This window comes from Phocoena sinus, chromosome 17, assembly GCF_008692025.1.
Source record: "Phocoena sinus isolate mPhoSin1 chromosome 17, mPhoSin1.pri, whole genome shotgun sequence".
Classification (NCBI taxonomy): Eukaryota; Metazoa; Chordata; class Mammalia; order Artiodactyla; family Phocoenidae; genus Phocoena; species Phocoena sinus.
In genome coordinates this window covers 18324736-18337036 of record NC_045779.1, presented here as the reverse complement: position 1 = coordinate 18337036, position 12301 = coordinate 18324736, and the positions used below count along the sequence as shown (strand labels likewise).

General features: G+C 38.8%; 1 long non-coding RNA gene across 3 annotated transcripts in view; it reads right to left on the bottom strand.

The window, feature by feature from the left end:
• Positions 1–12301, bottom strand: part of LOC116742309 — a 190988-nt gene that overhangs the window by 34176 nt on the left and 144511 nt on the right. The gene's annotated exons all lie outside the window — the stretch shown is intronic.

The window sequence follows — 12301 nt, the reverse complement described above, 5'->3', positions numbered from 1 at the left end:
ATCTGTAAAATGGGTAGAACCACAGCACTGACCTCATAGGAGGAGGAGATGAGCTTATTTACCTTAAGTGCTTAGTACAGTACCTGGCGCACAGGAACTGCTTCGTACATGTTAGCCTTTACTAACTGGAAGAACTAGGGGAAAATTTAATTCCTGTCTCAAACACATTAAAAAATGTATAGTAAGATCCCACTAAAGGCCTCTTTATAAAGGTTAATTATGCCATAGGTCATATGATGTTCCTTAGTGGTAGTCATTGAGTCTCTCTCACTGTGAAAATCGAAGGCCACACTTAGAGAGCTCCGTCTCTACACTAAAATGTGATTTTCAATATAGTAGGATACGAGACATTCGCTTTACACAAAGAACTTCCTCGTCTCATTAGAGTCTTACAAGGTCCCTGTGAACGATTTCCTGCAGGTAAATGACTTGCCCAAGGTCATGTAGCCAAAAAGTTATGAATATTTGTATCAGAGTCCCAGATATGACTCTAAATGCTGTGCTTTTTCATTTCACATATTGACTAGCATTATTCCAGACTGTCATACTGATCAGCCATGAACGGGCAGAAAATACGACGAAATTCAAGGTAACAGTGTGGGTTGAAAGAGCCCATTTCCGTCAGTTCCTGAATGCTACTCAGTTGATGTAACTATAACAGAGTCTATCAAAAGTTCTGAATAAGGTACTTAAAATCCTAAATGTTAAGTGTATTCAAGTTTCATAACTTTTAGTTAGGTATTTAAATAAGATGATTTTTGAACCTTAAAAAACACTAAATATTATTAATAAACGTTTAGTTCTTAAGTGCTATCTTGCTTGGTATTTTGGAGTGAGAGGCATATTACAAATGAACTTGGTGTGGGGTTGTGTTTGAACCTGATCTCTAGGATTAACCCAGAAACTGCACATAGAAGGCCTAAAAGATTTAGATGTATATCACGATGTCCTTTTGAATACTTTATCTTCGTGTTCCATAGAATTGCCTTGGTATTCTCTCGAATCCCAAGTCTCATTTAGGTAAACTATTAGTAGAATTAACACAGAAAGTGAGGGCCAGAGGTTTGGTCAGCTAGTGATTGATAAGGCTGTTTGCTTACTGTGGTGAAGAGTATTATCCATCTTTGAAAAGAATTTTGGAGAGAGGGTGTGGAGGCAGAGATAAAATCAGTGGAAGATGACTACAACGTTGATGTACAAGTCTTTCCTTGTCTGCATCCTTGTCCCAAGCAAACTCATTCATGAAATAATCGAGAACAATACTGAACATTTGGTGGAATTCCTGACAATATTTGCTTCAGGGAAAGCAGTGGAAGAGGGCTTTAGTTTAAGACTATGTGTATCACATTCCTGCCACTTATTGCACATATTTGAAAGAAAAGGATCTGATAGTTAAGTATCACGTCCCTAATTCAGTAAAAGTGGAGGCAAAAGTGAGAAGCCACAGAGTCATCTAATTTTCTCATGTTCTAGGCATGTTTTAACAATTGCTCTGACCACTAGAGCAAATACCTAGAAATCAGGTAGCTGTTTCTGAAGGAAGGTGATAAAGGCCAAGAAGATGCTCAAATGTAGCATCGTTGTGGAGCTAAGGGATGGTGGACCCCATCACCTAAGAACTAGACGTGGCATTTGAAAAGCAGTTTTAAATCGGATAATTGAGCCAAATAAAAGGAGAGGTCAGAAACCTACAAATCCATACAATATTCAAAAGGATAAACAAGTATCACTTAAGTCTGTCGTTACTCATCAATCCGCTGAAACCAAGCAAGAATTTGGGAAATAATCTCAACACAAGAAAGCACTAAAGAATGAAACATTTGTGCTTCAAATAAAAGTTTGGTGTTAACTACATCCAGCTGGTTTTGTCAGGATACAACAAGTAATGTGAGGAATTCTTAATTTTTTTTAAATTTCTCATTGTGCACTAAGAATATTTCCTTACTTTGCAATTTGGCTTTCTTCTATTAGAATTTTTGTGCATTGAATTATCTTTCCATTTTTTTCTAATAATCATGTCCATTTTTTCCTTCACAAAAGAGTATTACTAACCAGAATAGATCCTAGAAGACTATATGTTAAAGTTTTTATTGGTTTACTCTATAAATTTACCTGTATTTGTGTTGACTTCCAAAGACTACCTGAGTAAAATTATAAAGGAAGTATTCGAAACCTATTTGCTGCCCTGCTCCAGGCCCTCAGGAGTTTTCACGCTACCTGTGTGTTCAGTACACTGCCCAATGCCCTGTGCCCCGGGAGTCCCCAGCTCTCCATCTCACCTAGACACACACAACGCGCCAGCTTAGACACACACAACGCACCAGTGCAGTTTGACAAACAGGTCAGCTTAACTGAGGATGTTAATTCAAACAGAGAAGCACAAGAAGGCCTCAAAATCAGGCACATCACTTTCTCAGATGCAGTTTTATGAAACCAGCGACACTTCGTTTTGAGTCATCCCCATATTCATAGGATATGCCAACACCAAACATCTCATGTCCATTTTGGGACCCTCTAAGGATAGTTTTGGTGTCTGTAAAATGGGAACAATAATATCTGCCTCACAGTGTTTTTGTAAGAATCAAAATAGGTAACTTAAGTCAGGAGAGGTTACAAGAGGTTAGGAGGCTAGGAGAGGCACCTGGTAGACTCTCAACATATAGCAGGTACGATTACACTTAACACTTTCACCTTTCTTAGCAGTGTTTACTTATTCCTTCATTAATAAACTTCTAGGCCCAAGATGGACTCTTTTCTTGCCACGGGTACCAGTTCAGCAAACCAAAACGTAGATAACTTTCTAGTCCCTGCTCTGCCTGACCAGAAACGCAATATATACGGTCAGCCAATCAACCCCCAAACACCAAGCCAACCTAGACCTTCTCACCCCAAACAAAGTTGACTCTGTGGCTCCAGCCAATTAGATATGTTCTGTTTCTCTTTTCCTTGTTCTTTATTCTTTATCCGATAAAAGCTTCCTACCTTCTGCCCCATTTTGCAATTCTCCAAAAGAAAACTATGCCTCATCAAGTGTAAAATAAAGTTTGTTTGTATCACCTAAATTATTTTCTTTATTGTTCATGATTACTCAATTCATGTTTGTTTACATTCACTGAAATTCTTTGGCTATGAAGTATCAGGTCCTGCCCGAAGGAATGTATCTGCATAGAGAATCAGCTGTACTTTAAATCATTTAAATGAGTTCCTTATGAAAAGCAAAGGGCAGACAGTTAAAAATCAAAGCTTATAATGATCATCAGAAGGTTTACTGGTGAGTATTGATGCGTTTCTCCTAAGAAGCTTAGGGATATTTAATAATACGGAACACTCATTATATACACTAGGTACAACTATTCATTAGTGTCTATTAATCACAGAAACTTTATAATAAAAGATACAGTTAAGGCGTACTAGAAACGAGCTTGACAGAGGCTTGCCAGAGAGAGTGATGACACTCTTGGCTGTAGGAGCCAGCTTCCTGATCCATGTAGAGCGTCAAGATTTTCACTGATAACATAGAAGTGTGTTAATGGGCCCCGCTATTATGTTTAATCTCTGTGGTTATGAACACAGGCAAGTGGCTGTGCCTTTAAATTAAAATATATTTAATCAGAAATAACAGCATGGCAAAAACAGCATCATGTCAGATCTCCCAGAGCTCAGTAGTTAGTGTAGCATCCATTAGTTTATAAGTTCTGTCATTAATATTTATAGAAAAAGAACGGAAAAGAGGGTAGGAAGGTATCTGCTCTAAGCCGGTGGATAGCCACGTCCAGATAGCTTATCTCAAACCCTGCATTAAGCTAGTGGTTGCTTTTCTCCAAAGGGTAACAGGAAACAGTTCTCCTCTTGAAACACTGCATTCACTATTTTAAGGAAAACCTCACATTAGATGAAAGTCACCTTCTGGGACTTTAAATAGCTTTTATATCATTAAACACTTTTTTTTCCCCTCTCACCAAATCTCATTCTATATTTACCACAGCAGGAAGGAGACTTGCAGTGGTTCTTAAACTTGAACGAGCCTTAGAATCACCTGGATGTCAAACGCTGCTGAGTCCCACAACAGTTTCTGATTGAGTAGGTCAGGGTTTCTGCATTTCTAACGTGTTCCCAAGTGATGCAGATGCTGCTGGCCAGGGGACCATACTTTGAGAACCACTGCTGTATGTAATGAAGCACTACACATGTATCAATCACCAACTACAGCCAAGACCCTTGGCTTGGCTGTGTGTGTGGTGTGGCAAAGAGAAGACAGAAGAGTGAAAAAGAATACATGCATACCTAATGTGTGTAGAGCAATCATGTTATTTGATCCTTAAAACAACTCTGGGAACTACAAAGCGCTCTCCCCATTTTGCATACGAGAAAACCAAGGCCCAGAGGGGTGGAGAGAATTGTTTAACAAAACACAGCTGATAGAGAGCAGAGCCAAGACTCCCAGCCAGCTGCCTCTGGCTCCAAGTCCTGGATATCCCTTCCCCTACCTCTCAGCGGCTCTCTCCTCTGGCCACCAAGAGATTAGAACACAAGGCGCAGGTGGAGAGCCCTTCTGGCTGCCATCAGGCAAGACAACATTGGAGGTTGAGTCCTCAGGATTAGTTGGGATGAAACACTGACGTCTCAGGCATTTTCTATTACATGAATGAGAGTCATTCTCAGATCCATGTAGTAGTTTATCTATAGATATATCTCTCAAACCAGATATGAAATTGGACCTCATTCTCTAAGATTTGCACGCTCAGAAACTTCCGTTTTATCAGACAGTGCTCACATTTGCAAACTACACATAACTCCCTCTGTCCATCTGTGTAGACTTTCTCCCCTCGTCTTAACAGAAGAATGAAACTATGCAGTTAAAGATGACGACAGTGTCCGCACTTACAGATTCCGTCCTGTCCAGCCGACCTTCCTCAGAGACCACCAGGCTAGAAGAGGAAGCTCAGTTATCAGAGAGAAGACAGATATCAGCAGGAAGCGGGGGGTGGGGGGGGTGGTTAGGAAAACATCCTGATCCTTATTTTTCGTCAGGAGATGTGCGTAGGACTTAAGAAATCAGTCCTACAATCAGCGTCAGACGAGCCCCCTATCTGCCTCTGAGTTTATTTTCAACATTAGGATTTTCCACAAATGGCAAAAATAGACAATACGCAGAAGGGAGAATATACGCTGTCAATAAACATAAAAAGATGCTCAACCTGACGGACAGCCAGGGAAATGCAAATGAAAATAACGAGATTTTTTAAATCCCGTGCCTGCCACATCGATTACATTCTTAGCTGAAATGGTAAAAGGGCTGGATTTGGAGGCAGCACTGGATCTCAAGTCCAGATCTTCTTTACTTTCCAGCTCTAGGAAGCTTTCCCGGGTTCCATGGAATGTCCCTCCTCAATGACTCCAGACCACCTTGCTTGACTCTTAGCACTTCATTGCATAAATCATCTGGTTTTCAAATCTGTCTCTACTACTAGGCTGTGCGCTCCTCATGGGTGGGGAATTTGTCCCATGTCTCTGCCCCAACAGTGCCTGGTACACATATATGTCCAATAAGACTGATAAGTGAATTAGTAAAACTGAAATCACCTTGCCCACTTGGGCAACTCACAGACTAGTGTAAGAGAGCCATCTTCCACAACTTGCCCTGAAGATATCACTCCCCCCCCCCCGCCTTTTTTTTGTCTTACAGTGTTAATGTTACTATGCTAAATGGGGGGGAGGTGAATAGTTTGTGGAAGAGTAAGAAGTTTTAGATAGTTTTAGAAGTTTAGATGTCACTCATTTCCATTTGGCAAAAACTATGGCTGAGTGCCTTTGTAAAGTTTGCTAAGCAATTTGATGATGTTTCCAAGAAAACCAACAGATCATCTATTGGTTAAGAAAATGATTTCTAATCAACAGGTATGAAGTTTCAGTAAAGCAAGACATTCTAGAGATCTGCTGTACAACATTCTATCTGTAGATAACGATACTCTATTTTACACTTAAAATCTATTAAGAGAGCAGATCTTACGTTAAGTGGTCTTACCACAATAAAATGATGTTTTAAAGTGTTTCTTAACAGCTTGAACGTTTTTCAGACATTAAGATAAGTGGATGGCAGAATGGATGCTGGGAGCTCATTTGGAGAGAAGAGTTCCTGATTCCTTATTTACCTTAGAGTGGCAACTGTGGAGGTGAAAAGAAATGGACAGATTACAGCAACGCTGAGGAGATAGAATTAACTCGAAGTGGTGTCTGATTGGGTGTGGAGGTTGAAGGAAAATGTGGATTCAAGAACGACACGAGGTTTCAGGCTGGAGCAGTTGGGTGCTTCTTAGGCCCCTTAACTAAGACAGGGAAGGTGGGAGGAGGAACAGGTGTGCACAGGTAAACTGAAGACACTGAATTCAGTTTGAGATCGGAGGTGTTTGGTGAGACAGGCCAAATGGAGAGAGAGTTGGGTGTACAGGTCCAAAGTGCAAGAGAACGCTTTGCGATCAAGATACGTACTGAGCATAAAGGGAAAACATCCACTGATATGCAATTATTTGCTCTTCTCTTTACAAATTATTCTACCTATTCATTAGAGTAGGTCCCTCAACAAGACTATGTTCAGAATTATTTTTTATTGTGGCAACATATACATAAGTTTACCATTTTAACCATTTTAAGTATACAATTTAGTGGCATTATGTATATTCACATCATTGTACATCCATCGCCACGATTCATCTTCAGAAGATTTTTTAATTGAGATATTTAAAATTTGCCTCCCTTCAAAAAAATAACTATTTTGTCATTAATTTCACTAATTTGAGGTTTTTTTTTTTTTTTTTTTTTTTTTAATGCGTTACGCGGGCCTCTCACCGCTGTGGCCTCTCCCGTTGCGGAGGACAGGCTCCGGACGCGCAGGCTCAGCGGCCATGGCTCACGGGCCCAGCCGCTCCGCGGCATGTGGGATCCTCCCAGACCGGGGCACGAACCCGCGTCCCCTGCATCGGCAGGCGGACTCTCAACCACTGCGCCACCAGGGAAGCCCTGAGGTTTTTTTAATACAAAGGTGTTTCAAGTTACCATAATAACTTGTTTCATCACTGAGTCTGAGGTCCCTGAATATCACATCAAATGCACAATTTTTAAATCGATTCTATAACAAGGAATTTGATGACTAAACCACTATAAATATCTGTGAATGCTTAAGCTATCGTCCATGAAGGGTCAAGAAAGTTTTTCTTTATAAGGAGGAGCCTAGGCTTTGCCACCGAGTCCAAGGGCAGTAAAGGGGCAGCTGCTAATCACTACTGCACAAGCCCCTTCCTGCACGAGGTGGAATTGGCTTCTTTGTCCACCTTCCTGTTGTTTCGGCTTCCTGTGCAACTGAGCCCGTTGCTGCACTCACAGATAAATTTAAAAAGCAACAACAAAAAGCAATTTAAATTTAAAGTCCACCAGTCATTTTTAATCATTATATAGAGAGCGCTACTATTTATTTACTGAAATTTAAAGAGGAAAAAAAGGAATGAAAAGAAAGGGAATTAGGCTTCTGCAGGCCCTAGGTATACCAAAAAGGCAAAAACATCTCTTCTTCTAAAATGGTCTTTCATTTCTCTTATCCCCTAGAAAACAGAGAGACTACCGACTTACCCATGAATATATCTACTGATCTACAATTAAATAATAAATCACTGGATAAACCAGAATTCTAAGTTGCCAAAAACCTTATTCCAAAAACTCAGCTGCTTAAAAAGTCTCCCGGGCTTCCCTGGTGGCGCAGTGGTTGAGAGTCTGCCTGCCGATGCAGAGGACACGGGTTTGTGCCCCGGTCCGGGAAGATCCCACATGCCGCGAGAGGCTGGGCCCATGAGCCATGGCCACTGGGCCTGCACGTCCGGACCCTGTGCTCCACAACGGGAGAGGCCACAACAGTGAGAGGCCCGTGTAACACACAAAAATATAAATAAATAAATAAATAAAATGAAATAAAATTAATTAATTAATTAATTAATTAAAAAATCTCCCACTAGGGTAGGGAATGATTATCAAGCAATCTTGTTCCTCCTTGCCAAATTTTTGCTTTCTTGGCTTTTTTTTAATCCTTGGAGGTGGCCATGTGATCTAATTCTGGCCAGTGAAACTCTGCTGAATCTTCTGGAAAACTTTTTGCTTTCCTGATAAAAAAAGATACATAGCAGAGAACTCAATGGTGCTGCAACATGCACTTTTGTTCTGTCTTGGGTGTAGATGTGATGTTATTTGCTATGGCAACCATATTGCAATCATGAGGGAACAAGCATAAGAACAAAAGCTCAACAAGAACAGGGGAGCAGAAAGTTGGAAAGAGCTTGGATCCTTAATAACACTGTTGAACTTTTCTTGTTAAGTAAACAGTCAATTTTTATTATCATTTAGTCCCCATTAAAAAAGCTCAGCTACTATTAAAATGGTAGCAAAAAATAATTTCAACCTTACATATAGGAAAAGATAAAGTTGACAAAGGTTTAGCTACACTCACCAAGAAAGAGGACTCAAAATCAGAAGTGAAGGAGGAAACCACTGATACCACAGAAATACAAAGAATCATAAGAGATGAAATTTATATGCCAACCATGAAAATTACATGCCAACAAATTTGACACCCTAGAAGAAATGGATAAATTCCTAGAAATATACAACCTACCAAGGCTGAATCATGTCAAATTAGAAAACTTGAATAGACTGATTATTAGTAACAAGATTGAATCAGTAATGAAAAACTTCAACAAACAGAAGCCCAGGGTCAGATAGCTTCACAGGGGAATTCTATCAAACATTCAAAGAAGCATTAATACCAATCCTTCTCAAACTCTTCCAAAAAACAGGAGATGAGGGAACACTTCCAAATTCATTTTAAGAGGCCAGGATTACCCTGATACCAAAACCAGACAAGGACACCAGAAGAAAAGAAATTTATAGGCCAATATCTCTGATGAATATAGGCACAAAAATCCTCAACGAAATATTAGCAAACAGAATTCAATGATACATTTAAAGGATCATATGCCATGAGCAAGTGGGATTTATTCCAGGGATGCAAGGATGATTCAACATCCACAAATCAATCATTGTGATACACCACATTAACAAAATAAAGGATAAAATTCATATGATCATCACAATAGATACTGAAAAAGCTTATGACAAAATTCAACATCCATTTTGGTAAAACTCTTAACAAAGTGGATATAGCAAGAATGTACCTCACCATAATATAATACAAGGCTATATATGAGAGGCCCACAGCTAACATCATATTCAATGGTGAAAAGCTGAAAGCCTTTCCTCTAAGATCAGGAACAAGGCAAGAATGCCCACTTCTTGCCACTTTTAATCAACATAGTATTGGAAGTCCCAGCCATAGCAATTAGGCAAGGAAAAGGAATAAAAGGCACCCAAACTGGAAAGGAATAAGTAAAATTATCACTGTTTGCAGATGACATATTATATATGGAAAACCCTAAAGATTCCACCAAAAAAATGTTAGAATAAATTAATTCAGTAAAGTTGCAAGGTACAAAAATCTGTTGCACTTCTATACACTCTCAGAAACAGAAATTAAGAAAACAATCTCATTTACAATTACATGAAAAAGAACAAAATTCCTAGGAATAAATTTAAGCAAGGAGGTGAAAGAGCTGTACACTGAAAACTCTAAGACATTGATGAAAGAAACTGAAGAAGATGCAAATAAATGGAAAGATATTCTGTGTTTATGGATTGGAAGAATTAATGTTAAAATGTCCACAGTACCCAAAGCGATCTAAAGGTTCAATGCAATCTCTATCAAAATTCCTATGGCATTTTTCACAGAAATAAACAATCCCCAAATTTGTATGGAACCACAAAAGACCCCAAATAGCCAAAGCAATGTTGAGAAAGAAAAACAAAGCTGGAGGCATCACACCCCTTGATTTCAAAGTATATTATAAAGCTATAGTAATCAAAATAGCATTTTATGGCATAAAATCAGCAACATAGATAAATGCAACAGAATAGAGAGCCCAGAAATAAACCCATGCATATACGGTCAATTAATTTGAGACAAAGAAGCCAAGAATATACAATGAGGAAAGAGCAGTTTCTTCAATAAATGATGTTTGGAAAACTGGACAGCCACATGCAAATGCATGAAACTGGACCACTATCTTACACCATCCACAAAAATTAACTCAAAATGGATTAAAGACTTGAATGTAAGACCTGAAATCACAAAACTCTTGGGAGAAAACATAGGTGGTAATCTCCTTGACATCAGTCTTGGCAATGGTCTTTTGATTTTGGCACCAAAAGCAAACGCAAAAATTAAACCTAAAGCAAATATAAACAAGTGGGACTACATACAATTAAAAAGCTTCTGCACAGCAAAAGAGACCATCAACAAAGTGAAAGGCAACCTACTGGATAAGAAAAAATATTTGCAAATCATATATCTGATAAGGGGGCTAATATGCAAAATATATAGATATATCAATTCAACACAATAGCAAAAAAAAAATCTGATTAAAACATGGGCATAGGTTCTCAACATTTTTCCAAAGATGACATACAGATGGTCAACAGGTATATGAAAAGATGCTCTATATCACTAATCACCAGGGAAAAGCAAATCAAAACCACAGTGATATATCACCTCACACTTGTTAGAATGGCTATTACCAAAAAGATAAGAAATAACAAGTGTCGACAAGGATGTAGAGAAAAGGGAATCCTTGGGAAGTATTGTGGGGAATGTAAATTGGTGCAGCCACTATGGAAAAAAATATGGAGGTTCCTCAAAAAATTAAAACTACCAATTCCACATCTGGGTATTTATTCAAAGAAAACAAAAACACTAATTCAAAGATATATGCATCCCTATGTTAAGTGCAGCATTGTTTACAATAGCTAAGACATGGAAATAAACTGTCTGCCAACAGATGAATGGATAAAGAGACGTGGTATCTATATACATACACATATACATACAGTGGAATATTATTCAGCCGTAAAAAAAGAATGAAACCTCACTATTTGCAACCATCACGGATGGACCTTGAGGGCATTATGCTCAGTGAAATAAGCCAGACAAAGACAAATACCTTATGCTTTCACTTATATGTGGAATCTTAAAGACAAAAACAAAAGCCTCATAGAAACAGACCAGATTCGTGGTTACCAGAGGTGGGGGTGGAGGTGGACAAAATGAATGAACAGGGTCAAAAAGCACAAATTTCCAGTTATAAAGTAAATAAGTCATGGGGAATATTATCTCCAGCATGGTGACTATAGTTAAGAATACTATCTTAGAGTACATTTGAAAGTTACAAAGAACAAATCTTAAAAGTTCTCAGAAGAAAAAAAAAAGTGTACCTATTAATGGTGATGAATGTTAACTAGACATATTGTGGTGATCATTTCAAAATACATATAAACATCAAATCATGATACTGTACACCTGAAACTAAAGTTATACATCAATTATAAATCAATAAATAGCTAAATAAAAATCTCAGCTGCAAAAAAACCCCAAAGTTAGCAGAAGGAAAGAAATAATAAAGATCAGATCAGAAATAAATGAAAAAGAAATGAAGGAAATGATAGCAAAGATCAATAAAACTAAAAGCTGGTTCTTTGAGAAGATAAACAAAATTGATAAACCATAGCCAGACTTATCAAGAAAAAAAGGGAGAAGACTCAAATCAATAGAATTAGAAATGAAAAAGGAGAAGTAACAACTGACACTGCAGAAATACAAAGGATCATGAGAGATTACTACAAGCAACTATATACCAATAGAATGGACAACCTGGAAGAAATGGGCAAATTCTTAGAAATGCAAAACCTTCTGAGACTGAACCAGGAAGAAATGGAAAATACGAACAGACCAATCACAAGCACTGAAATTGAAACTGTGATTAAAAATCTTCCAGCAGGGGCTTCCCTGGTGGCGCAGTGGTTGAGAGTCCGCCTGCCGATGCAGGGGACGCGGGTTCGTGCCCCGGTCCGGGAAGATCCCACATGCCACGGAGCGGCTGGGCCCGTGAGCCATGGCCGCTGAGCCTGCGCGTCCAGAGCCTGTGCTCTGCAACGGGAGAGGCCACAACAGTGAGAGGCCCGCGTATAGAAAAAATAAAATAAAATAAAATAAAATAAAATAAAATAAAAAAAAAATCTTCCAGCAAACAAAAGCCCAGGACCAGATGGCTTCACAGGAGAATTCTATCAAACATTTAGAGAAAAGCTAACACCTATCCTTCTCAAACTCTTCCAAAATATAACAGAGGGAGGAACACTCCCAAGCTCATTC